Source organism: Schistocerca gregaria, unplaced genomic scaffold (assembly GCF_023897955.1).
Source record: "Schistocerca gregaria isolate iqSchGreg1 unplaced genomic scaffold, iqSchGreg1.2 ptg001219l, whole genome shotgun sequence".
Classification (NCBI taxonomy): Eukaryota; Metazoa; Arthropoda; class Insecta; order Orthoptera; family Acrididae; genus Schistocerca; species Schistocerca gregaria.
Window position 1 is genome coordinate 17,175 of NW_026062541.1, and position 25,220 is coordinate 42,394.

Here is a 25,220-nt window from a genome sequence, read left to right on the forward strand (position 1 = left end):
GGGGCGGCCTCACGGCTTCTCCACTGCCGTGGCTGCTAGCGGCGTTCAAATGGGAGTCGCTCTTTACTGTTAGACATGGACGGTAAAACTAGGCTGTTGACGAGTGCTCTCTTCAGTTGTCCTTCCTCCCGGCACTTGCTTTTGCGACGTTTTCCACGGTCGCCTGTTGCGATATCAGCCCGCACCACCATGTTTCACTCCCACATGTGGAGCGCACACGCTGCAAGCATTTAGGCCCTTCCACTGCGGTTTTTCCTTATCGCTTCTCGGCCTTTTGGCTAAGATCAAAGTGTAGTATCTGTTCTTATCAGCTTAATATCTGATACGTCCTGCATCGCAGGACCAGAATATTAAACTCATTTTTGGCTCATGACGGAGTGCTAGGGGCTTGCTCCACCTCTGTCGCGGGTTGGCCCGGCATTGCAGTACCGCCGGGATCGGCCCACCTAAAATTAATTAAAACACAGCTTGAAATGAGATAATATTCTGCAGAGATCAGATATTCTGCTGGTAGCAAAACTTGTCGGAGTTGTCGATGTGCCCAGTAGTTAGCTCCTTACACACTGCGATTTCTTTTAATTTAACATTATCTTATTTTTTTTTTTTTTTTTTTGTTTTTAGCCGGACCGCTCTTGCAGCCACATTACACTAGGCTGGTAATTTATGGGGGCACACAACAGCGCCGTCGGATGCTCCTTTGGCGTCTCTTATGGCCCGGCCACAGATAATTTCAATTAAATTTTTTGGAGTTATAACCTTAGCTCCTCGCGAACGTCGTCGTCGCCGCCGCCGCACGCACGCAGAATACGTGTGTACACACGCACACACACACATATGCAGTCTGCGGTGAACGGTGTAAGCACTCGGCTAGGTGTAGCTTGCGCCGGCCTCGCGCCGGTGTAGCTCGCGCCGTCCTGGCGCTGCTGTGGGGCGGCCTCACGGCTTCTCCACTGCCGTGGCTGCTAGCGGCGTTCAAATGGGAGTCGCTCTTTACTGTTAGACATGGACGGTAAAACTAGGCTGTTGACGAGTGCTCTCTTCAGTTGTCCTTCCTCCCGGCACTTGCTTTTGCGACGTTTTCCACGGTCGCCTGTTGCGATATCAGCCCGCACCACCATGTTTCACTCCCACATGTGGAGCGCACACGCTGCAAGCATTTAGGCCCTTCCACTGCGGTTTTTCCTTATCGCTTCTCGGCCTTTTGGCTAAGATCAAAGTGTAGTATCTGTTCTTATCAGCTTAATGCTGGTAAATTCGGATACGAAACGCACTGATATGCGATGTATTTTCTTTAGTCATTGCTCTCCCGGCACCCGACTATGACGAAGTTGCAGCGTGCACGGTCCGGATCGTGGTTGGCCTTGCTGTGAGGGCAGCAAGCGCCTTCGTAACTGCCAGACCTGCCCTGCATGTGATACTTCTTCCCTCTATTTTTTTCTCCCGATTTTGACTAAGGGTGGCGAGATGCTCAGGCCCCATCTGAACCACCCGCAGAGGCAGATGTAGCCGTCCCATCTGATCCTCCTGCCGTGGCAGATGCAGACCGGTCTCGTGTGTGTCCAGTTTATACTGTCGACACCGGCGGCAGAGTTGGTAGCGACGTATGTGCCTTCCGCTCTGTTCGTCTTCCTATTTTTCCCCCGGCCAGCTTCGTCTGGGTCTCCGCCCGGGGTTGATACAAACTTATGACCTTCTCATCTTGGCCGGAGTGCGCCACTGCACTCCGGGTAAACCCAAGATCTCCTATTATCTATAGATAATTCTTAGTTACGACGCCGGCCCAGTGCCAGCTAGTGAGGCACGACTCTCTGTAGATGGTGGCAGATGACGTCGACCACGAAACTGGTACTGTGGCCCGGAATATTCCTGAAGCAACCTTCCTAGAAGTTCCTTCCCGCTTCCAAAAATTCTCTCAATGACTAAAAAAATCTGTTCTTATCAGCTTAATATCTGATACGTCCTGCATCGCAGGACCAGAATATTAAACTCATTTTTGGCTCATGACGGAGTGCTAGGGGCTTGCTCCACCTCTGTCGCGGGTTGGCCCGGCATTGCAGTACCGCCGGGATCGGCCCACCTAAAATTAATTAAAACACAGCTTGAAATGAGATAATATTCTGCAGAGATCAGATATTCTGCTGGTAGCAAAACTTGTCGGAGTTGTCGATGTGCCCAGTAGTTAGCTCCTTACACACTGCGATTTCTTTTAATTTAACATTATCTTATTTTTTTTTTTTTTTTTTTTTGTTTTTAGCCGGACCGCTCTTGCAGCCACATTACACTAGGCTGGTAATTTATGGGGGCACACAACAGCGCCGTCGGATGCTCCTTTGGCGTCTCTTATGGCCCGGCCACAGATAATTTCAATTAAATTTTTTGGAGTTATAACCTTAGCTCCTCGCGAACGTCGTCGTCGCCGCCGCCGCACGCACGCAGAATACGTGTGTACACACGCACACACACACATATGCAGTCTGCGGTGAACGGTGTAAGCACTCGGCTAGGTGTAGCTTGCGCCGGCCTCGCGCCGGTGTAGCTCGCGCCGTCCTGGCGCTGCTGTGGGGCGGCCTCACGGCTTCTCCACTGCCGTGGCTGCTAGCGGCGTTCAAATGGGAGTCGCTCTTTACTGTTAGACATGGACGGTAAAACTAGGCTGTTGACGAGTGCTCTCTTCAGTTGTCCTTCCTCCCGGCACTTGCTTTTGCGACGTTTTCCACGGTCGCCTGTTGCGATATCAGCCCGCACCACCATGTTTCACTCCCACATGTGGAGCGCACACGCTGCAAGCATTTAGGCCCTTCCACTGCGGTTTTTCCTTATCGCTTCTCGGCCTTTTGGCTAAGATCAAAGTGTAGTATCTGTTCTTATCAGCTTAATGCTGGTAAATTCGGATACGAAACGCACTGATATGCGATGTATTTTCTTTAGTCATTGCTCTCCCGGCACCCGACTATGACGAAGTTGCAGCGTGCACGGTCCGGATCGTGGTTGGCCTTGCTGTGAGGGCAGCAAGCGCCTTCGTAACTGCCAGACCTGCCCTGCATGTGATACTTCTTCCCTCTATTTTTTTCTCCCGATTTTGACTAAGGGTGGCGAGATGCTCAGGCCCCATCTGAACCACCCGCAGAGGCAGATGTAGCCGTCCCATCTGATCCTCCTGCCGTGGCAGATGCAGACCGGTCTCGTGTGTGTCCAGTTTATACTGTCGACACCGGCGGCAGAGTTGGTAGCGACGTATGTGCCTTCCGCTCTGTTCGTCTTCCTATTTTTCCCCCGGCCAGCTTCGTCTGGGTCTCCGCCCGGGGTTGATACAAACTTATGACCTTCTCATCTTGGCCGGAGTGCGCCACTGCACTCCGGGTAAACCCAAGATCTCCTATTATCTATAGATAATTCTTAGTTACGACGCCGGCCCAGTGCCAGCTAGTGAGGCACGACTCTCTGTAGATGGTGGCAGATGACGTCGACCACGAAACTGGTACTGTGGCCCGGAATATTCCTGAAGCAACCTTCCTAGAAGTTCCTTCCCGCTTCCAAAAATTCTCTCAATGACTAAAAAAATCTGTTCTTATCAGCTTAATATCTGATACGTCCTGCATCGCAGGACCAGAATATTAAACTCATTTTTGGCTCATGACGGAGTGCTAGGGGCTTGCTCCACCTCTGTCGCGGGTTGGCCCGGCATTGCAGTACCGCCGGGATCGGCCCACCTAAAATTAATTAAAACACAGCTTGAAATGAGATAATATTCTGCAGAGATCAGATATTCTGCTGGTAGCAAAACTTGTCGGAGTTGTCGATGTGCCCAGTAGTTAGCTCCTTACACACTGCGATTTCTTTTAATTTAACATTATCTTATTTTTTTTTTTTTTTTTTTTGTTTTTAGCCGGACCGCTCTTGCAGCCACATTACACTAGGCTGGTAATTTATGGGGGCACACAACAGCGCCGTCGGATGCTCCTTTGGCGTCTCTTATGGCCCGGCCACAGATAATTTCAATTAAATTTTTTGGAGTTATAACCTTAGCTCCTCGCGAACGTCGTCGTCGCCGCCGCCGCACGCACGCAGAATACGTGTGTACACACGCACACACACACATATGCAGTCTGCGGTGAACGGTGTAAGCACTCGGCTAGGTGTAGCTTGCGCCGGCCTCGCGCCGGTGTAGCTCGCGCCGTCCTGGCGCTGCTGTGGGGCGGCCTCACGGCTTCTCCACTGCCGTGGCTGCTAGCGGCGTTCAAATGGGAGTCGCTCTTTACTGTTAGACATGGACGGTAAAACTAGGCTGTTGACGAGTGCTCTCTTCAGTTGTCCTTCCTCCCGGCACTTGCTTTTGCGACGTTTTCCACGGTCGCCTGTTGCGATATCAGCCCGCACCACCATGTTTCACTCCCACATGTGGAGCGCACACGCTGCAAGCATTTAGGCCCTTCCACTGCGGTTTTTCCTTATCGCTTCTCGGCCTTTTGGCTAAGATCAAAGTGTAGTATCTGTTCTTATCAGCTTAATGCTGGTAAATTCGGATACGAAACGCACTGATATGCGATGTATTTTCTTTAGTCATTGCTCTCCCGGCACCCGACTATGACGAAGTTGCAGCGTGCACGGTCCGGATCGTGGTTGGCCTTGCTGTGAGGGCAGCAAGCGCCTTCGTAACTGCCAGACCTGCCCTGCATGTGATACTTCTTCCCTCTATTTTTTTCTCCCGATTTTGACTAAGGGTGGCGAGATGCTCAGGCCCCATCTGAACCACCCGCAGAGGCAGATGTAGCCGTCCCATCTGATCCTCCTGCCGTGGCAGATGCAGACCGGTCTCGTGTGTGTCCAGTTTATACTGTCGACACCGGCGGCAGAGTTGGTAGCGACGTATGTGCCTTCCGCTCTGTTCGTCTTCCTATTTTTCCCCCGGCCAGCTTCGTCTGGGTCTCCGCCCGGGGTTGATACAAACTTATGACCTTCTCATCTTGGCCGGAGTGCGCCACTGCACTCCGGGTAAACCCAAGATCTCCTATTATCTATAGATAATTCTTAGTTACGACGCCGGCCCAGTGCCAGCTAGTGAGGCACGACTCTCTGTAGATGGTGGCAGATGACGTCGACCACGAAACTGGTACTGTGGCCCGGAATATTCCTGAAGCAACCTTCCTAGAAGTTCCTTCCCGCTTCCAAAAATTCTCTCAATGACTAAAAAAATCTGTTCTTATCAGCTTAATATCTGATACGTCCTGCATCGCAGGACCAGAATATTAAACTCATTTTTGGCTCATGACGGAGTGCTAGGGGCTTGCTCCACCTCTGTCGCGGGTTGGCCCGGCATTGCAGTACCGCCGGGATCGGCCCACCTAAAATTAATTAAAACACAGCTTGAAATGAGATAATATTCTGCAGAGATCAGATATTCTGCTGGTAGCAAAACTTGTCGGAGTTGTCGATGTGCCCAGTAGTTAGCTCCTTACACACTGCGATTTCTTTTAATTTAACATTATCTTATTTTTTTTTTTTTTTTTTTGTTTTTAGCCGGACCGCTCTTGCAGCCACATTACACTAGGCTGGTAATTTATGGGGGCACACAACAGCGCCGTCGGATGCTCCTTTGGCGTCTCTTATGGCCCGGCCACAGATAATTTCAATTAAATTTTTTGGAGTTATAACCTTAGCTCCTCGCGAACGTCGTCGTCGCCGCCGCCGCACGCACGCAGAATACGTGTGTACACACGCACACACACACATATGCAGTCTGCGGTGAACGGTGTAAGCACTCGGCTAGGTGTAGCTTGCGCCGGCCTCGCGCCGGTGTAGCTCGCGCCGTCCTGGCGCTGCTGTGGGGCGGCCTCACGGCTTCTCCACTGCCGTGGCTGCTAGCGGCGTTCAAATGGGAGTCGCTCTTTACTGTTAGACATGGACGGTAAAACTAGGCTGTTGACGAGTGCTCTCTTCAGTTGTCCTTCCTCCCGGCACTTGCTTTTGCGACGTTTTCCACGGTCGCCTGTTGCGATATCAGCCCGCACCACCATGTTTCACTCCCACATGTGGAGCGCACACGCTGCAAGCATTTAGGCCCTTCCACTGCGGTTTTTCCTTATCGCTTCTCGGCCTTTTGGCTAAGATCAAAGTGTAGTATCTGTTCTTATCAGCTTAATGCTGGTAAATTCGGATACGAAACGCACTGATATGCGATGTATTTTCTTTAGTCATTGCTCTCCCGGCACCCGACTATGACGAAGTTGCAGCGTGCACGGTCCGGATCGTGGTTGGCCTTGCTGTGAGGGCAGCAAGCGCCTTCGTAACTGCCAGACCTGCCCTGCATGTGATACTTCTTCCCTCTATTTTTTTCTCCCGATTTTGACTAAGGGTGGCGAGATGCTCAGGCCCCATCTGAACCACCCGCAGAGGCAGATGTAGCCGTCCCATCTGATCCTCCTGCCGTGGCAGATGCAGACCGGTCTCGTGTGTGTCCAGTTTATACTGTCGACACCGGCGGCAGAGTTGGTAGCGACGTATGTGCCTTCCGCTCTGTTCGTCTTCCTATTTTTCCCCCGGCCAGCTTCGTCTGGGTCTCCGCCCGGGGTTGATACAAACTTATGACCTTCTCATCTTGGCCGGAGTGCGCCACTGCACTCCGGGTAAACCCAAGATCTCCTATTATCTATAGATAATTCTTAGTTACGACGCCGGCCCAGTGCCAGCTAGTGAGGCACGACTCTCTGTAGATGGTGGCAGATGACGTCGACCACGAAACTGGTACTGTGGCCCGGAATATTCCTGAAGCAACCTTCCTAGAAGTTCCTTCCCGCTTCCAAAAATTCTCTCAATGACTAAAAAAATCTGTTCTTATCAGCTTAATATCTGATACGTCCTGCATCGCAGGACCAGAATATTAAACTCATTTTTGGCTCATGACGGAGTGCTAGGGGCTTGCTCCACCTCTGTCGCGGGTTGGCCCGGCATTGCAGTACCGCCGGGATCGGCCCACCTAAAATTAATTAAAACACAGCTTGAAATGAGATAATATTCTGCAGAGATCAGATATTCTGCTGGTAGCAAAACTTGTCGGAGTTGTCGATGTGCCCAGTAGTTAGCTCCTTACACACTGCGATTTCTTTTAATTTAACATTATCTTATTTTTTTTTTTTTTTTTTTGTTTTTAGCCGGACCGCTCTTGCAGCCACATTACACTAGGCTGGTAATTTATGGGGGCACACAACAGCGCCGTCGGATGCTCCTTTGGCGTCTCTTATGGCCCGGCCACAGATAATTTCAATTAAATTTTTTGGAGTTATAACCTTAGCTCCTCGCGAACGTCGTCGTCGCCGCCGCCGCACGCACGCAGAATACGTGTGTACACACGCACACACACACATATGCAGTCTGCGGTGAACGGTGTAAGCACTCGGCTAGGTGTAGCTTGCGCCGGCCTCGCGCCGGTGTAGCTCGCGCCGTCCTGGCGCTGCTGTGGGGCGGCCTCACGGCTTCTCCACTGCCGTGGCTGCTAGCGGCGTTCAAATGGGAGTCGCTCTTTACTGTTAGACATGGACGGTAAAACTAGGCTGTTGACGAGTGCTCTCTTCAGTTGTCCTTCCTCCCGGCACTTGCTTTTGCGACGTTTTCCACGGTCGCCTGTTGCGATATCAGCCCGCACCACCATGTTTCACTCCCACATGTGGAGCGCACACGCTGCAAGCATTTAGGCCCTTCCACTGCGGTTTTTCCTTATCGCTTCTCGGCCTTTTGGCTAAGATCAAAGTGTAGTATCTGTTCTTATCAGCTTAATGCTGGTAAATTCGGATACGAAACGCACTGATATGCGATGTATTTTCTTTAGTCATTGCTCTCCCGGCACCCGACTATGACGAAGTTGCAGCGTGCACGGTCCGGATCGTGGTTGGCCTTGCTGTGAGGGCAGCAAGCGCCTTCGTAACTGCCAGACCTGCCCTGCATGTGATACTTCTTCCCTCTATTTTTTTCTCCCGATTTTGACTAAGGGTGGCGAGATGCTCAGGCCCCATCTGAACCACCCGCAGAGGCAGATGTAGCCGTCCCATCTGATCCTCCTGCCGTGGCAGATGCAGACCGGTCTCGTGTGTGTCCAGTTTATACTGTCGACACCGGCGGCAGAGTTGGTAGCGACGTATGTGCCTTCCGCTCTGTTCGTCTTCCTATTTTTCCCCCGGCCAGCTTCGTCTGGGTCTCCGCCCGGGGTTGATACAAACTTATGACCTTCTCATCTTGGCCGGAGTGCGCCACTGCACTCCGGGTAAACCCAAGATCTCCTATTATCTATAGATAATTCTTAGTTACGACGCCGGCCCAGTGCCAGCTAGTGAGGCACGACTCTCTGTAGATGGTGGCAGATGACGTCGACCACGAAACTGGTACTGTGGCCCGGAATATTCCTGAAGCAACCTTCCTAGAAGTTCCTTCCCGCTTCCAAAAATTCTCTCAATGACTAAAAAAATCTGTTCTTATCAGCTTAATATCTGATACGTCCTGCATCGCAGGACCAGAATATTAAACTCATTTTTGGCTCATGACGGAGTGCTAGGGGCTTGCTCCACCTCTGTCGCGGGTTGGCCCGGCATTGCAGTACCGCCGGGATCGGCCCACCTAAAATTAATTAAAACACAGCTTGAAATGAGATAATATTCTGCAGAGATCAGATATTCTGCTGGTAGCAAAACTTGTCGGAGTTGTCGATGTGCCCAGTAGTTAGCTCCTTACACACTGCGATTTCTTTTAATTTAACATTATCTTATTTTTTTTTTTTTTTTTTTTGTTTTTAGCCGGACCGCTCTTGCAGCCACATTACACTAGGCTGGTAATTTATGGGGGCACACAACAGCGCCGTCGGATGCTCCTTTGGCGTCTCTTATGGCCCGGCCACAGATAATTTCAATTAAATTTTTTGGAGTTATAACCTTAGCTCCTCGCGAACGTCGTCGTCGCCGCCGCCGCACGCACGCAGAATACGTGTGTACACACGCACACACACACATATGCAGTCTGCGGTGAACGGTGTAAGCACTCGGCTAGGTGTAGCTTGCGCCGGCCTCGCGCCGGTGTAGCTCGCGCCGTCCTGGCGCTGCTGTGGGGCGGCCTCACGGCTTCTCCACTGCCGTGGCTGCTAGCGGCGTTCAAATGGGAGTCGCTCTTTACTGTTAGACATGGACGGTAAAACTAGGCTGTTGACGAGTGCTCTCTTCAGTTGTCCTTCCTCCCGGCACTTGCTTTTGCGACGTTTTCCACGGTCGCCTGTTGCGATATCAGCCCGCACCACCATGTTTCACTCCCACATGTGGAGCGCACACGCTGCAAGCATTTAGGCCCTTCCACTGCGGTTTTTCCTTATCGCTTCTCGGCCTTTTGGCTAAGATCAAAGTGTAGTATCTGTTCTTATCAGCTTAATGCTGGTAAATTCGGATACGAAACGCACTGATATGCGATGTATTTTCTTTAGTCATTGCTCTCCCGGCACCCGACTATGACGAAGTTGCAGCGTGCACGGTCCGGATCGTGGTTGGCCTTGCTGTGAGGGCAGCAAGCGCCTTCGTAACTGCCAGACCTGCCCTGCATGTGATACTTCTTCCCTCTATTTTTTTCTCCCGATTTTGACTAAGGGTGGCGAGATGCTCAGGCCCCATCTGAACCACCCGCAGAGGCAGATGTAGCCGTCCCATCTGATCCTCCTGCCGTGGCAGATGCAGACCGGTCTCGTGTGTGTCCAGTTTATACTGTCGACACCGGCGGCAGAGTTGGTAGCGACGTATGTGCCTTCCGCTCTGTTCGTCTTCCTATTTTTCCCCCGGCCAGCTTCGTCTGGGTCTCCGCCCGGGGTTGATACAAACTTATGACCTTCTCATCTTGGCCGGAGTGCGCCACTGCACTCCGGGTAAACCCAAGATCTCCTATTATCTATAGATAATTCTTAGTTACGACGCCGGCCCAGTGCCAGCTAGTGAGGCACGACTCTCTGTAGATGGTGGCAGATGACGTCGACCACGAAACTGGTACTGTGGCCCGGAATATTCCTGAAGCAACCTTCCTAGAAGTTCCTTCCCGCTTCCAAAAATTCTCTCAATGACTAAAAAAATCTGTTCTTATCAGCTTAATATCTGATACGTCCTGCATCGCAGGACCAGAATATTAAACTCATTTTTGGCTCATGACGGAGTGCTAGGGGCTTGCTCCACCTCTGTCGCGGGTTGGCCCGGCATTGCAGTACCGCCGGGATCGGCCCACCTAAAATTAATTAAAACACAGCTTGAAATGAGATAATATTCTGCAGAGATCAGATATTCTGCTGGTAGCAAAACTTGTCGGAGTTGTCGATGTGCCCAGTAGTTAGCTCCTTACACACTGCGATTTCTTTTAATTTAACATTATCTTATTTTTTTTTTTTTTTTTTTGTTTTTAGCCGGACCGCTCTTGCAGCCACATTACACTAGGCTGGTAATTTATGGGGGCACACAACAGCGCCGTCGGATGCTCCTTTGGCGTCTCTTATGGCCCGGCCACAGATAATTTCAATTAAATTTTTTGGAGTTATAACCTTAGCTCCTCGCGAACGTCGTCGTCGCCGCCGCCGCACGCACGCAGAATACGTGTGTACACACGCACACACACACATATGCAGTCTGCGGTGAACGGTGTAAGCACTCGGCTAGGTGTAGCTTGCGCCGGCCTCGCGCCGGTGTAGCTCGCGCCGTCCTGGCGCTGCTGTGGGGCGGCCTCACGGCTTCTCCACTGCCGTGGCTGCTAGCGGCGTTCAAATGGGAGTCGCTCTTTACTGTTAGACATGGACGGTAAAACTAGGCTGTTGACGAGTGCTCTCTTCAGTTGTCCTTCCTCCCGGCACTTGCTTTTGCGACGTTTTCCACGGTCGCCTGTTGCGATATCAGCCCGCACCACCATGTTTCACTCCCACATGTGGAGCGCACACGCTGCAAGCATTTAGGCCCTTCCACTGCGGTTTTTCCTTATCGCTTCTCGGCCTTTTGGCTAAGATCAAAGTGTAGTATCTGTTCTTATCAGCTTAATGCTGGTAAATTCGGATACGAAACGCACTGATATGCGATGTATTTTCTTTAGTCATTGCTCTCCCGGCACCCGACTATGACGAAGTTGCAGCGTGCACGGTCCGGATCGTGGTTGGCCTTGCTGTGAGGGCAGCAAGCGCCTTCGTAACTGCCAGACCTGCCCTGCATGTGATACTTCTTCCCTATATTTTTTTCTCCCGATTTTGACTAAGGGTGGCGAGATGCTCAGGCCCCATCTGAACCACCCGCAGAGGCAGATGTAGCCGTCCCATCTGATCCTCCTGCCGTGGCAGATGCAGACCGGTCTCGTGTGTGTCCAGTTTATACTGTCGACACCGGCGGCAGAGTTGGTAGCGACGTATGTGCCTTCCGCTCTGTTCGTCTTCCTATTTTTCCCCCGGCCAGCTTCGTCTGGGTCTCCGCCCGGGGTTGATACAAACTTATGACCTTCTCATCTTGGCCGGAGTGCGCCACTGCACTCCGGGTAAACCCAAGATCTCCTATTATCTATAGATAATTCTTAGTTACGACGCCGGCCCAGTGCCAGCTAGTGAGGCACGACTCTCTGTAGATGGTGGCAGATGACGTCGACCACGAAACTGGTACTGTGGCCCGGAATATTCCTGAAGCAACCTTCCTAGAAGTTCCTTCCCGCTTCCAAAAATTCTCTCAATGACTAAAAAAATCTGTTCTTATCAGCTTAATATCTGATACGTCCTGCATCGCAGGACCAGAATATTAAACTCATTTTTGGCTCATGACGGAGTGCTAGGGGCTTGCTCCACCTCTGTCGCGGGTTGGCCCGGCATTGCAGTACCGCCGGGATCGGCCCACCTAAAATTAATTAAAACACAGCTTGAAATGAGATAATATTCTGCAGAGATCAGATATTCTGCTGGTAGCAAAACTTGTCGGAGTTGTCGATGTGCCCAGTAGTTAGCTCCTTACACACTGCGATTTCTTTTAATTTAACATTATCTTATTTTTTTTTTTTTTTTTTTTGTTTTTAGCCGGACCGCTCTTGCAGCCACATTACACTAGGCTGGTAATTTATGGGGGCACACAACAGCGCCGTCGGATGCTCCTTTGGCGTCTCTTATGGCCCGGCCACAGATAATTTCAATTAAATTTTTTGGAGTTATAACCTTAGCTCCTCGCGAACGTCGTCGTCGCCGCCGCCGCACGCACGCAGAATACGTGTGTACACACGCACACACACACATATGCAGTCTGCGGTGAACGGTGTAAGCACTCGGCTAGGTGTAGCTTGCGCCGGCCTCGCGCCGGTGTAGCTCGCGCCGTCCTGGCGCTGCTGTGGGGCGGCCTCACGGCTTCTCCACTGCCGTGGCTGCTAGCGGCGTTCAAATGGGAGTCGCTCTTTACTGTTAGACATGGACGGTAAAACTAGGCTGTTGACGAGTGCTCTCTTCAGTTGTCCTTCCTCCCGGCACTTGCTTTTGCGACGTTTTCCACGGTCGCCTGTTGCGATATCAGCCCGCACCACCATGTTTCACTCCCACATGTGGAGCGCACACGCTGCAAGCATTTAGGCCCTTCCACTGCGGTTTTTCCTTATCGCTTCTCGGCCTTTTGGCTAAGATCAAAGTGTAGTATCTGTTCTTATCAGCTTAATGCTGGTAAATTCGGATACGAAACGCACTGATATGCGATGTATTTTCTTTAGTCATTGCTCTCCCGGCACCCGACTATGACGAAGTTGCAGCGTGCACGGTCCGGATCGTGGTTGGCCTTGCTGTGAGGGCAGCAAGCGCCTTCGTAACTGCCAGACCTGCCCTGCATGTGATACTTCTTCCCTCTATTTTTTTCTCCCGATTTTGACTAAGGGTGGCGAGATGCTCAGGCCCCATCTGAACCACCCGCAGAGGCAGATGTAGCCGTCCCATCTGATCCTCCTGCCGTGGCAGATGCAGACCGGTCTCGTGTGTGTCCAGTTTATACTGTCGACACCGGCGGCAGAGTTGGTAGCGACGTATGTGCCTTCCGCTCTGTTCGTCTTCCTATTTTTCCCCCGGCCAGCTTCGTCTGGGTCTCCGCCCGGGGTTGATACAAACTTATGACCTTCTCATCTTGGCCGGAGTGCGCCACTGCACTCCGGGTAAACCCAAGATCTCCTATTATCTATAGATAATTCTTAGTTACGACGCCGGCCCAGTGCCAGCTAGTGAGGCACGACTCTCTGTAGATGGTGGCAGATGACGTCGACCACGAAACTGGTACTGTGGCCCGGAATATTCCTGAAGCAACCTTCCTAGAAGTTCCTTCCCGCTTCCAAAAATTCTCTCAATGACTAAAAAAATCTGTTCTTATCAGCTTAATATCTGATACGTCCTGCATCGCAGGACCAGAATATTAAACTCATTTTTGGCTCATGACGGAGTGCTAGGGGCTTGCTCCACCTCTGTCGCGGGTTGGCCCGGCATTGCAGTACCGCCGGGATCGGCCCACCTAAAATTAATTAAAACACAGCTTGAAATGAGATAATATTCTGCAGAGATCAGATATTCTGCTGGTAGCAAAACTTGTCGGAGTTGTCGATGTGCCCAGTAGTTAGCTCCTTACACACTGCGATTTCTTTTAATTTAACATTATCTTATTTTTTTTTTTTTTTTTTTTTGTTTTTAGCCGGACCGCTCTTGCAGCCACATTACACTAGGCTGGTAATTTATGGGGGCACACAACAGCGCCGTCGGATGCTCCTTTGGCGTCTCTTATGGCCCGGCCACAGATAATTTCAATTAAATTTTTTGGAGTTATAACCTTAGCTCCTCGCGAACGTCGTCGTCGCCGCCGCACGCACGCAGAATACGTGTGTACACACGCACACACACACATATGCAGTCTGCGGTGAACGGTGTAAGCACTCGGCTAGGTGTAGCTTGCGCCGGCCTCGCGCCGGTGTAGCTCGCGCCGTCCTGGCGCTGCTGTGGGGCGGCCTCACGGCTTCTCCACTGCCGTGGCTGCTAGCGGCGTTCAAATGGGAGTCGCTCTTTACTGTTAGACATGGACGGTAAAACTAGGCTGTTGACGAGTGCTCTCTTCAGTTGTCCTTCCTCCCGGCACTTGCTTTTGCGACGTTTTCCACGGTCGCCTGTTGCGATATCAGCCCGCACCACCATGTTTCACTCCCACATGTGGAGCGCACACGCTGCAAGCATTTAGGCCCTTCCACTGCGGTTTTTCCTTATCGCTTCTCGGCCTTTTGGCTAAGATCAAAGTGTAGTATCTGTTCTTATCAGCTTAATGCTGGTAAATTCGGATACGAAACGCACTGATATGCGATGTATTTTCTTTAGTCATTGCTCTCCCGGCACCCGACTATGACGAAGTTGCAGCGTGCACGGTCCGGATCGTGGTTGGCCTTGCTGTGAGGGCAGCAAGCGCCTTCGTAACTGCCAGACCTGCCCTGCATGTGATACTTCTTCCCTCTATTTTTTTCTCCCGATTTTGACTAAGGGTGGCGAGATGCTCAGGCCCCATCTGAACCACCCGCAGAGGCAGATGTAGCCGTCCCATCTGATCCTCCTGCCGTGGCAGATGCAGACCGGTCTCGTGTGTGTCCAGTTTATACTGTCGACACCGGCGGCAGAGTTGGTAGCGACGTATGTGCCTTCCGCTCTGTTCGTCTTCCTATTTTTCCCCCGGCCAGCTTCGTCTGGGTCTCCGCCCGGGGTTGATACAAACTTATGACCTTCTCATCTTGGCCGGAGTGCGCCACTGCACTCCGGGTAAACCCAAGATCTCCTATTATCTATAGATAATTCTTAGTTACGACGCCGGCCCAGTGCCAGCTAGTGAGGCACGACTCTCTGTAGATGGTGGCAGATGACGTCGACCACGAAACTGGTACTGTGGCCCGGAATATTCCTGAAGCAACCTTCCTAGAAGTTCCTTCCCGCTTCCAAAAATTCTCTCAATGACTAAAAAAATCTGTTCTTATCAGCTTAATATCTGATACGTCCTGCATCGCAGGACCAGAATATTAAACTCATTTTTGGCTCATGACGGAGTGCTAGGGGCTTGCTCCACCTCTGTCGCGGGTTGGCCCGGCATTGCAGTACCGCCGGGATCGGCCCACCTAAAATTAATTAAAACACAGCTTGAAATGAGATAATATTCTGCAGAGATCAGATATTCTGCTGGTAGCAAAACTTGTCGGAGTTGTCGATGTGCCCAGTAGTTAGCTCCTTACACACTGCGATTTCTTTTAATTTAACATTATCTTATTTTTTTTTTTTTTTTTTTGTTTTTAGCCGGACCGCTCTTGCAGCCACATTACACTAGGCTGGTAATTTATGGGGGCACACAACAGCGCCGTCGGATGCTCCTTTGGCGTCTCTTATGGCCCGGCCACAGATAATTTCAATTAAATTTTTTGGAGTTATAACCTTAGCTCCTCGCGAACGTCGTCGTCGCCGCCGCCGCACGCACGCAGAATACGTGTGTACACACGCACACACACACATATGCAGTCTGCGGTGAACGGTGTAAGCACTCGGCTAGGTGTAGCTTGCGCCGGCCTCGCGCCGGTGTAGCTCGCGCCGTCCTGGCGCTGCTGTGGGGCGGCCTCACGGCTTCTCCACTGCCGTGGCTGCTAGCGGCGTTCAAATGGGAGTCGCTCTTTACTGTTAGACATGGACGGTAAAACTAGGCTGTTGACGAGTGCTCTCTTCAGTTGTCCTTTCTCCCGGCACTTGCTTTTGCGACGTTTTCCACGGTCGCCTGTTGCGATATCAGCCCGCACCACCATGTTTCACTCCCACATGTGGAGCGCACACGCTGCAAGCATTTAGGCCCTTCCACTGCGGTTTTTCCTTATCGCTTCTCGGCCTTTTGGCTAAGATCAAAGTGTAGTATCTGTTCTTATCAGCTTAATATCTGATACGTCCTGCATCGCAGGACCAGAATATTAAACTCATTTTTGGCTCATGACGGAGTGCTAGGGGCTTGCTCCACCTCTGTCGCGGGTTGGCCCGGCATTGCAGTACCGCCGGGATCGGCCCACCTAAAATTAATTAAAACACAGCTTGAAATGAGATAATATTCTGCAGAGATCAGATATTCTGCTGGTAGCAAAACTTGTCGGAGTTGTCGATGTGCCCAGTAGTTAGCTCCTTACACACTGCGATTTCTTTTAATTTAACATTATCTTATTTTTTTTTTTTTTTTTTTGTTTTTAGCCGGACCGCTCTTGCAGCCACATTACACTAGGCTGGTAATTTATGGGGGCACACAACAGCGCCGTCGGATGCTCCTTTGGCGTCTCTTATGGCCCGGCCACAGATAATTTCAATTAAATTTTTTGGAGTTATAACCTTAGCTCCTCGCGAACGTCGTCGTCGTCGCCGCCGCCGCACGCACGCAGAATACGTGTGTACACACGCACACACACACATATGCAGTCTGCGGTGAACGGTGTAAGCACTCGGCTAGGTGTAGCTTGCGCCGGCCTCGCGCCGGTGTAGCTCGCGCCGTCCTGGCGCTGCTGTGGGGCGGCCTCACGGCTTCTCCACTGCCGTGGCTGCTAGCGGCGTTCAAATGGGAGTCGCTCTTTACTGTTAGACATGGACGGTAAAACTAGGCTGTTGACGAGTGCTCTCTTCAGTTGTCCTTCCTCCCGGCACTTGCTTTTGCGACGTTTTCCACGGTCGCCTGTTGCGATATCAGCCCGCACCACCATGTTTCACTCCCACATGTGGAGCGCACACGCTGCAAGCATTTAGGCCCTTCCACTGCGGTTTTTCCTTATCGCTTCTCGGCCTTTTGGCTAAGATCAAAGTGTAGTATCTGTTCTTATCAGCTTAATGCTGGTAAATTCGGATACGAAACGCACTGATATGCGATGTATTTTCTTTAGTCATTGCTCTCCCGGCACCCGACTATGACGAAGTTGCAGCGTGCACGGTCCGGATCGTGGTTGGCCTTGCTGTGAGGGCAGCAAGCGCCTTCGTAACTGCCAGACCTGCCCTGCATGTGATACTTCTTCCCTCTATTTTTTTCTCCCGATTTTGACTAAGGGTGGCGAGATGCTCAGGCCCCATCTGAACCACCCGCAGAGGCAGATGTAGCCGTCCCATCTGATCCTCCTGCCGTGGCAGATGCAGACCGGTCTCGTGTGTGTCCAGTTTATACTGTCGACACCGGCGGCAGAGTTGGTAGCGACGTATGTGCCTTCCGCTCTGTTCGTCTTCCTATTTTTCCCCCGGCCAGCTTCGTCTGGGTCTCCGCCCGGGGTTGATACAAACTTATGACCTTCTCATCTTGGCCGGAGTGCGCCACTGCACTCCGGGTAAACCCAAGATCTCCTATTATCTATAGATAATTCTTAGTTACGACGCCGGCCCAGTGCCAGCTAGTGAGGCACGACTCTCTGTAGATGGTGGCAGATGACGTCGACCACGAAACTGGTACTGTGGCCCGGAATATTCCTGAAGCAACCTTCCTAGAAGTTCCTTCCCGCTTCCAAAAATTCTCTCAATGACTAAAAAAATCTGTTCTTATCAGCTTAATATCTGATACGTCCTGCATCGCAGGACCAGAATATTAAACTCATTTTTGGCTCATGACGGAGTGCTAGGGGCTTGCTCCACCTCTGTCGCGGGTTGGCCCGGCATTGCAGTACCGCCGGGATCGGCCCACCTAAAATTAATTAAAACACAGCTTGAAATGAGATAATATTCTGCAGAGATCAGATATTCTGCTGGTAGCAAAACTTGTCGGAGTTGTCGATGTGCCCAGTAGTTAGCTCCTTACACACTGCGATTTCTTTTAATTTAACATTATCTTATTTTTTTTTTTTTTTTTTTGTTTTTAGCCGGACCGCTCTTGCAGCCACATTACACTAGGCTGGTAATTTATGGGGGCACACAACAGCGCCGTCGGATGCTCCTTTGGCGTCTCTTATGGCCCGGCCACAGATAATTTCAATTAAATTTTTTGGAGTTATAACCTTAGCTCCTCGCGAACGTCGTCGTCGCCGCCGCCGCACGCACGCAGAATACGTGTGTACACACGCACACACACACATATGCAGTCTGCGGTGAACGGTGTAAGCACTCGGCTAGGTGTAGCTTGCGCCGGCCTCGCGCCGGTGTAGCTCGCGCCGTCCTGGCGCTGCTGTGGGGCGGCCTCACGGCTTCTCCACTGCCGTGGCTGCTAGCGGCGTTCAAATGGGAGTCGCTCTTTACTGTTAGACATGGACGGTAAAACTAGGCTGTTGACGAGTGCTCTCTTCAGTTGTCCTTCCTCCCGGCACTTGCTTTTGCGACGTTTTCCACGGTCGCCTGTTGCGATATCAGCCCGCACCACCATGTTTCACTCCCACATGTGGAGCGCACACGCTGCAAGCATTTAGGCCCTTCCACTGCGGTTTTTCCTTATCGCTTCTCGGCCTTTTGGCTAAGATCAAAGTGTAGTATCTGTTCTTATCAGCTTAATGCTGGTAAATTCGGATACGAAACGCACTGATATGCGATGTATTTTCTTTAGTCATTGCTCTCCCGGCACCCGACTATGACGAAGTTGCAGCGTGCACGGTCCGGATCGTGGTTGGCCTTGCTGTGAGGGCAGCAAGCGCCTTCGTAACTGCCAGACCTGCCCTGCATGTGATACTTCTTCCCTCTATTTTTTTCTCCCGATTTTGACTAAGGGTGGCGAGATGCTCAGGCCCCATCTGAACCACCCGCAGAGGCAGATGTAGCCGTCCCATCTGATCCTCCTGCCGTGGCAGATGCAGACCGGTCTCGTGTGTGTCCAGTTTATACTGTCGACACCGGCGGCAGAGTTGGTAGCGACGTATGTGCCTTCCGCTCTGTTCGTCTTCCTATTTTTCCCCCGGCCAGCTTCGTCTGGGTCTCCGCCCGGGGTTGATACAAACTTATGACCTTCTCATCTTGGCCGGAGTGCGCCACTGCACTCCGGGTAAACCCAAGATCTCCTATTATCTATAGATAATTCTTAGTTACGACGCCGGCCCAGTGCCAGCTAGTGAGGCACGACTCTCTGTAGATGGTGGCAGATGACGTCGACCACGAAACTGGTACTGTGGCCCGGAATATTCCTGAAGCAACCTTCCTAGAAGTTCCTTCCCGCTTCCAAAAATTCTCTCAATGACTAAAAAAATCTGTTCTTATCAGCTTAATATCTGATACGTCCTGCATCGCAGGACCAGAATATTAAACTCATTTTTGGCTCATGACGGAGTGCTAGGGGCTTGCTCCACCTCTGTCGCGGGTTGGCCCGGCATTGCAGTACCGCCGGGATCGGCCCACCTAAAATTAATTAAAACACAGCTTGAAATGAGATAATATTCTGCAGAGATCAGATATTCTGCTGGTAGCAAAACTTGTCGGAGTTGTCGATGTGCCCAGTAGTTAGCTCCTTACACACTGCGATTTCTTTTAATTTAACATTATCTTTTTTTTTTTTTTTTTTTTTTTGTTTTTAGCCGGACCGCTCTTGCAGCCACATTACACTAGGCTGGTAATTTATGGGGGCACACAACAGCGCCGTCGGATGCTCCTTTGGCGTCTCTTATGGCCCGGCCACAGATAATTTCAATTAAATTTTTTGGAGTTATAACCTTAGCTCCTCGCGAACGTCGTCGTCGCCGCCGCCGCACGCACGCAGAATACGTGTGTACACACGCACACACACACATATGCAGTCTGCGGTGAACGGTGTAAGCACTCGGCTAGGTGTAGCTTGCGCCGGCCTCGCGCCGGTGTAGCTCGCGCCGTCCTGGCGCTGCTGTGGGGCGGCCTCACGGCTTCTCCACTGCCGTGGCTGCTAGCGGCGTTCAAATGGGAGTCGCTCTTTACTGTTAGACATGGACGGTAAAACTAGGCTGTTGACGAGTGCTCTCTTCAGTTGTCCTTCCTCCCGGCACTTGCTTTTGCGACGTTTTCCACGGTCGCCTGTTGCGATATCAGCCCGCACCACCATGTTTCACTCCCACATGTGGAGCGCACACGCTGCAAGCATTTAGGCCCTTCCACTGCGGTTTTTCCTTATCGCTTCTCGGCCTTTTGGCTAAGATCAAAGTGTAGTATCTGTTCTTATCAGCTTAATATCTGATACGTCCTGCATCGCAGGACCAGAATATTAAACTCATTTTTGGCTCATGACGGAGTGCTAGGGGCTTGCTCCACCTCTGTCGCGGGTTGGCCCGGCATTGCAGTACCGCCGGGATCGGCCCACCTAAAATTAATTAAAACACAGCTTGAAATGAGATAATATTCTGCAGAGATCAGATATTCTGCTGGTAGCAAAACTTGTCGGAGTTGTCGATGTGCCCAGTAGTTAGCTCCTTACACACTGCGATTTCTTTTAATTTAACATTATCTTATTTTATTTTTTTTTTTTTTGTTTTTAGCCGGACCGCTCTTGCAGCCACATTACACTAGGCTGGTAATTTATGGGGGCACACAACAGCGCCGTCGGATGCTCCTTTGGCGTCTCTTATGGCCCGGCCACAGATAATTTCAATTAAATTTTTTGGAGTTATAACCTTAGCTCCTCGCGAACGTCGTCGTCGTCGCCGCCGCCGCACGCACGCAGAATACGTGTGTACACACGCACACACACACATATGCAGTCTGCGGTGAACGGTGTAAGCACTCGGCTAGGTGTAGCTTGCGCCGGCCTCGCGCCGGTGTAGCTCGCGCCGTCCTGGCGCTGCTGTGGGGCGGCCTCACGGCTTCTCCACTGCCGTGGCTGCTAGCGGCGTTCAAATGGGAGTCGCTCTTTACTGTTAGACATGGACGGTAAAACTAGGCTGTTGACGAGTGCTCTCTTCAGTTGTCCTTCCTCCCGGCACTTGCTTTTGCGACGTTTTCCACGGTCGCCTGTTGCGATATCAGCCCGCACCACCATGTTTCACTCCCACATGTGGAGCGCACACGCTGCAAGCATTTAGGCCCTTCCACTGCGGTTTTTCCTTATCGCTTCTCGGCCTTTTGGCTAAGATCAAAGTGTAGTATCTGTTCTTATCAGCTTAATATCTGATACGTCCTGCATCGCAGGACCAGAATATTAAACTCATTTTTGGCTCATGACGGAGTGCTAGGGGCTTGCTCCACCTCTGTCGCGGGTTGGCCCGGCATTGCAGTACCGCCGGGATCGGCCCACCTAAAATTAATTAAAACACAGCTTGAAATGAGATAATATTCTGCAGAGATCAGATATTCTGCTGGTAGCAAAACTTGTCGGAGTTGTCGATGTGCCCAGTAGTTAGCTCCTTACACACTGCGATTTCTTTTAATTTAACATTATCTTATTTTATTTTTTTTTTTTTTTGTTTTTAGCCGGACCGCTCTTGCAGCCACATTACACTAGGCTGGTAATTTATGGGGGCACACAACAGCGCCGTCGGATGCTCCTTTGGCGTCTCTTATGGCCCGGCCACAGATAATTTCAATTAAATTTTTTGGAGTTATAACCTTAGCTCCTCGCGAACGTCGTCGTCGCCGCCGCACGCACGCAGAATACGTGTGTACACACGCACACACACACATATGCAGTCTGCGGTGAACGGTGTAAGCACTCGGCTAGGTGTAGCTTGCGCCGGCCTCGCGCCGGTGTAGCTCGCGCCGTCCTGGCGCTGCTGTGGGGCGGCCTCACGGCTTCTCCACTGCCGTGGCTGCTAGCGGCGTTCAAATGGGAGTCGCTCTTTACTGTTAGACATGGACGGTAAAACTAGGCTGTTGACGAGTGCTCTCTTCAGTTGTCCTTCCTCCCGGCACTTGCTTTTGCGACGTTTTCCACGGTCGCCTGTTGCGATATCAGCCCGCACCACCATGTTTCACTCCCACATGTGGAGCGCACACGCTGCAAGCATTTAGGCCCTTCCACTGCGGTTTTTCCTTATCGCTTCTCGGCCTTTTGGCTAAGATCAAAGTGTAGTATCTGTTCTTATCAGCTTAATATCTGATACGTCCTGCATCGCAGGACCAGAATATTAAACTCATTTTTGGCTCATGACGGAGTGCTAGGGGCTTGCTCCACCTCTGTCGCGGGTTGGCCCGGCATTGCAGTACCGCCGGGATCGGCCCACCTAAAATTAATTAAAACACAGCTTGAAATGAGATAATATTCTGCAGAGATCAGATATTCTGCTGGTAGCAAAACTTGTCGGAGTTGTCGATGTGCCCAGTAGTTAGCTCCTTACACACTGCGATTTCTTTTAATTTAACATTATCTTATTTTATTTTTTTTTTTTTTGTTTTTAGCCGGACCGCTCTTGCAGCCACATTACACTAGGCTGGTAATTTATGGGGGCACACAACAGCGCCGTCGGATGCTCCTTTGGCGTCTCTTATGGCCCGGCCACAGATAATTTCAATTAAATTTTTTGGAGTTATAACCTTAGCTCCTCGCGAACGTCGTCGTCGCCGCCGCCGCACGCACGCAGAATACGTGTGTACACACGCACACACACACATATGCAGTCTGCGGTGAACGGTGTAAGCACTCGGCTAGGTGTAGCTTGCGCCGGCCTCGCGCCGGTGTAGCTCGCGCCGTCCTGGCGCTGCTGTGGGGCGGCCTCACGGCTTCTCCACTGCCGTGGCTGCTAGCGGCGTTCAAATGGGAGTCGCTCTTTACTGTTAGACATGGACGGTAAAACTAGGCTGTTGACGAGTGCTCTCTTCAGTTGTCCTTCCTCCCGGCACTTGCTTTTGCGACGTTTTCCACGGTCGCCTGTTGCGATATCAGCCCGCACCACCATGTTTCACTCCCACATGTGGAGCGCACACGCTGCAAGCATTTAGGCCCTTCCACTGCGGTTTTTCCTTATCGCTTCTCGGCCTTTTGGCTAAGATCAAAGTGTAGTATCTGTTCTTATCAGCTTAATGCTGGTAAATTCGGATACGAAACGCACTGATATGCGATGTATTTTCTTTAGTCATTGCTCTCCCGGCACCCGACTATGACGAAGTTGCAGCGTGCACGGTCCGGATCGTGGTTGGCCTTGCTGTGAGGGCAGCAAGCGCCTTCGTAACTGCCAGACCTGCCCTGCATGTGATACTTCTTCCCTCTATTTTTTTCTCCCGATTTTGACTAAGGGTGGCGAGATGCTCAGGCCCCATCTGAACCACCCGCAGAGGCAGATGTAGCCGTCCCATCTGATCCTCCTGCTGTGGCAGATGCAGACCGGTCTCGTGTGTGTCCAGTTTATACTGTCGACACCGGCGGCAGAGTTGGTAGCGACGTATGTGCCTTCCGCTCTGTTCGTCTTCCTATTTTTCCCCCGGCCAGCTTCGTCTGGGTCTCCGCCCGGGGTTGATACAAACTTATGACCTTCTCATCTTGGCCGGAGTGCGCCACTGCACTCCGGGTAAACCCAAGATCTCCTATTATCTATAGATAATTCTTAGTTACGACGCCGGCCCAGTGCCAGCTAGTGAGGCACGACTCTCTGTAGATGGTGGCAGATGACGTCGACCACGAAACTGGTACTGTGGCCCGGAATATTCCTGAAGCAACCTTCCTAGAAGTTCCTTCCCGCTTCCAAAAATTCTCTCAATGACTAAAAAAATCTGTTCTTATCAGCTTAATATCTGATACGTCCTGCATCGCAGGACCAGAATATTAAACTCATTTTTGGCTCATGACGGAGTGCTAGGGGCTTGCTCCACCTCTGTCGCGGGTTGGCCCGGCATTGCAGTACCGCCGGGATCGGCCCACCTAAAATTAATTAAAACACAGCTTGAAATGAGATAATATTCTGCAGAGATCAGATATTCTGCTGGTAGCAAAACTTGTCGGAGTTGTCGATGTGCCCAGTAGTTAGCTCCTTACACACTGCGATTTCTTTTAATTTAACATTATCTTATTTTTTTTTTTTTTTTTTTGTTTTTAGCCGGACCGCTCTTGCAGCCACATTACACTAGGCTGGTAATTTATGGGGGCACACAACAGCGCCGTCGGATGCTCCTTTGGCGTCTCTTATGGCCCGGCCACAGATAATTTCAATTAAATTTTTTGGAGTTATAACCTTAGCTCCTCGCGAACGTCGTCGTCGCCGCCGCCGCACGCACGCAGAATACGTGTGTACACACGCACACACACACATATGCAGTCTGCGGTGAACGGTGTAAGCACTCGGCTAGGTGTAGCTTGCGCCGGCCTCGCGCCGGTGTAGCTCGCGCCGTCCTGGCGCTGCTGTGGGGCGGCCTCACGGCTTCTCCACTGCCGTGGCTGCTAGCGGCGTTCAAATGGGAGTCGCTCTTTACTGTTAGACATGGACGGTAAAACTAGGCTGTTGACGAGTGCTCTCTTCAGTTGTCCTTCCTCCCGGCACTTGCTTTTGCGACGTTTTCCACGGTCGCCTGTTGCGATATCAGCCCGCACCACCATGTTTCACTCCCACATGTGGAGCGCACACGCTGCAAGCATTTAGGCCCTTCCACTGCGGTTTTTCCTTATCGCTTCTCGGCCTTTTGGCTAAGATCAAAGTGTAGTATCTGTTCTTATCAGCTTAATATCTGATACGTCCTGCATCGCAGGACCAGAATATTAAACTCATTTTTGGCTCATGACGGAGTGCTAGGGGCTTGCTCCACCTCTGTCGCGGGTTGGCCCGGCATTGCAGTACCGCCGGGATCGGCCCACCTAAAATTAATTAAAACACAGCTTGAAATGAGATAATATTCTGCAGAGATCAGATATTCTGCTGGTAGCAAAACTTGTCGGAGTTGTCGATGTGCCCAGTAGTTAGCTCCTTACACACTGCGATTTCTTTTAATTTAACATTATCTTATTTTATTTTTTTTTTTTTTGTTTTTAGCCGGACCGCTCTTGCAGCCACATTACACTAGGCTGGTAATTTATGGGGGCACACAACAGCGCCGTCGGATGCTCCTTTGGCGTCTCTTATGGCCCGGCCACAGATAATTTCAATTAAATTTTTTGGAGTTATAACCTTAGCTCCTCGCGAACGTCGTCGTCGCCGCCGCCGCACGCACGCAGAATACGTGTGTACACACGCACACACACACATATGCAGTCTGCGGTGAACGGTGTAAGCACTCGGCTAGGTGTAGCTTGCGCCGGCCTCGCGCCGGTGTAGCTCGCGCCGTCCTGGCGCTGCTGTGGGGCGGCCTCACGGCTTCTCCACTGCCGTGGCTGCTAGCGGCGTTCAAATGGGAGTCGCTCTTTACTGTTAGACAT

General features: G+C 51.3%; 6 non-coding genes and 24 pseudogenes across 6 annotated transcripts; all 30 read left to right on the forward strand.

Moving 5' to 3' along the window:
* Positions 1-258: 258 nt before the first annotated feature.
* On the forward strand, positions 259-451 carry LOC126329813 (U2 spliceosomal RNA). Its single transcript, XR_007562543.1, has one exon. It is a non-coding gene; the product is annotated as a U2 spliceosomal RNA (small nuclear RNA).
* A 734-nt stretch (positions 452-1,185) lies between these two features.
* Positions 1,186-1,300, forward strand: LOC126329829 (U2 spliceosomal RNA; annotated as a pseudogene).
* A 606-nt stretch (positions 1,301-1,906) lies between these two features.
* LOC126329901 (U2 spliceosomal RNA) lies at positions 1,907-2,082 on the forward strand (annotated as a pseudogene).
* Positions 2,083-2,818: 736 nt separating this feature from the next.
* On the forward strand, positions 2,819-2,933 carry LOC126329830 (U2 spliceosomal RNA; annotated as a pseudogene).
* Positions 2,934-3,539: 606 nt separating this feature from the next.
* LOC126329796 (U2 spliceosomal RNA) lies at positions 3,540-3,715 on the forward strand (annotated as a pseudogene).
* A 735-nt stretch (positions 3,716-4,450) lies between these two features.
* LOC126329831 (U2 spliceosomal RNA) lies at positions 4,451-4,565 on the forward strand (annotated as a pseudogene).
* A 606-nt stretch (positions 4,566-5,171) lies between these two features.
* On the forward strand, positions 5,172-5,347 carry LOC126329797 (U2 spliceosomal RNA; annotated as a pseudogene).
* Positions 5,348-6,081: 734 nt separating this feature from the next.
* On the forward strand, positions 6,082-6,196 carry LOC126329832 (U2 spliceosomal RNA; annotated as a pseudogene).
* A 606-nt stretch (positions 6,197-6,802) lies between these two features.
* LOC126329798 (U2 spliceosomal RNA) lies at positions 6,803-6,978 on the forward strand (annotated as a pseudogene).
* Positions 6,979-7,712: 734 nt separating this feature from the next.
* Positions 7,713-7,827, forward strand: LOC126329833 (U2 spliceosomal RNA; annotated as a pseudogene).
* A 606-nt stretch (positions 7,828-8,433) lies between these two features.
* Positions 8,434-8,609, forward strand: LOC126329799 (U2 spliceosomal RNA; annotated as a pseudogene).
* A 735-nt stretch (positions 8,610-9,344) lies between these two features.
* LOC126329834 (U2 spliceosomal RNA) lies at positions 9,345-9,459 on the forward strand (annotated as a pseudogene).
* Positions 9,460-10,065: 606 nt separating this feature from the next.
* LOC126329800 (U2 spliceosomal RNA) lies at positions 10,066-10,241 on the forward strand (annotated as a pseudogene).
* Positions 10,242-10,975: 734 nt separating this feature from the next.
* LOC126329835 (U2 spliceosomal RNA) lies at positions 10,976-11,090 on the forward strand (annotated as a pseudogene).
* Positions 11,091-11,696: 606 nt separating this feature from the next.
* Positions 11,697-11,872, forward strand: LOC126329802 (U2 spliceosomal RNA; annotated as a pseudogene).
* Positions 11,873-12,607: 735 nt separating this feature from the next.
* On the forward strand, positions 12,608-12,722 carry LOC126329837 (U2 spliceosomal RNA; annotated as a pseudogene).
* A 606-nt stretch (positions 12,723-13,328) lies between these two features.
* Positions 13,329-13,504, forward strand: LOC126329803 (U2 spliceosomal RNA; annotated as a pseudogene).
* A 733-nt stretch (positions 13,505-14,237) lies between these two features.
* LOC126329838 (U2 spliceosomal RNA) lies at positions 14,238-14,352 on the forward strand (annotated as a pseudogene).
* A 606-nt stretch (positions 14,353-14,958) lies between these two features.
* Positions 14,959-15,134, forward strand: LOC126329805 (U2 spliceosomal RNA; annotated as a pseudogene).
* Positions 15,135-15,868: 734 nt separating this feature from the next.
* Positions 15,869-16,061, forward strand: LOC126329825 (U2 spliceosomal RNA). Its single transcript, XR_007562546.1, has one exon. It is a non-coding gene; the product is annotated as a U2 spliceosomal RNA (small nuclear RNA).
* A 737-nt stretch (positions 16,062-16,798) lies between these two features.
* Positions 16,799-16,913, forward strand: LOC126329839 (U2 spliceosomal RNA; annotated as a pseudogene).
* A 606-nt stretch (positions 16,914-17,519) lies between these two features.
* LOC126329806 (U2 spliceosomal RNA) lies at positions 17,520-17,695 on the forward strand (annotated as a pseudogene).
* A 734-nt stretch (positions 17,696-18,429) lies between these two features.
* Positions 18,430-18,544, forward strand: LOC126329840 (U2 spliceosomal RNA; annotated as a pseudogene).
* Positions 18,545-19,150: 606 nt separating this feature from the next.
* Positions 19,151-19,326, forward strand: LOC126329807 (U2 spliceosomal RNA; annotated as a pseudogene).
* Positions 19,327-20,061: 735 nt separating this feature from the next.
* LOC126329836 (U2 spliceosomal RNA) lies at positions 20,062-20,254 on the forward strand. The gene has a single exon (XR_007562547.1). It is a non-coding gene; the product is annotated as a U2 spliceosomal RNA (small nuclear RNA).
* A 737-nt stretch (positions 20,255-20,991) lies between these two features.
* LOC126329847 (U2 spliceosomal RNA) lies at positions 20,992-21,184 on the forward strand. The gene has a single exon (XR_007562548.1). It is a non-coding gene; the product is annotated as a U2 spliceosomal RNA (small nuclear RNA).
* Positions 21,185-21,916: 732 nt separating this feature from the next.
* On the forward strand, positions 21,917-22,109 carry LOC126329856 (U2 spliceosomal RNA). Its single transcript, XR_007562549.1, has one exon. It is a non-coding gene; the product is annotated as a U2 spliceosomal RNA (small nuclear RNA).
* Positions 22,110-22,843: 734 nt separating this feature from the next.
* LOC126329841 (U2 spliceosomal RNA) lies at positions 22,844-22,958 on the forward strand (annotated as a pseudogene).
* A 606-nt stretch (positions 22,959-23,564) lies between these two features.
* Positions 23,565-23,740, forward strand: LOC126329808 (U2 spliceosomal RNA; annotated as a pseudogene).
* A 734-nt stretch (positions 23,741-24,474) lies between these two features.
* On the forward strand, positions 24,475-24,667 carry LOC126329857 (U2 spliceosomal RNA). The gene has a single exon (XR_007562550.1). It is a non-coding gene; the product is annotated as a U2 spliceosomal RNA (small nuclear RNA).
* The last annotated feature ends 553 nt before the right edge of the window (positions 24,668-25,220 follow it).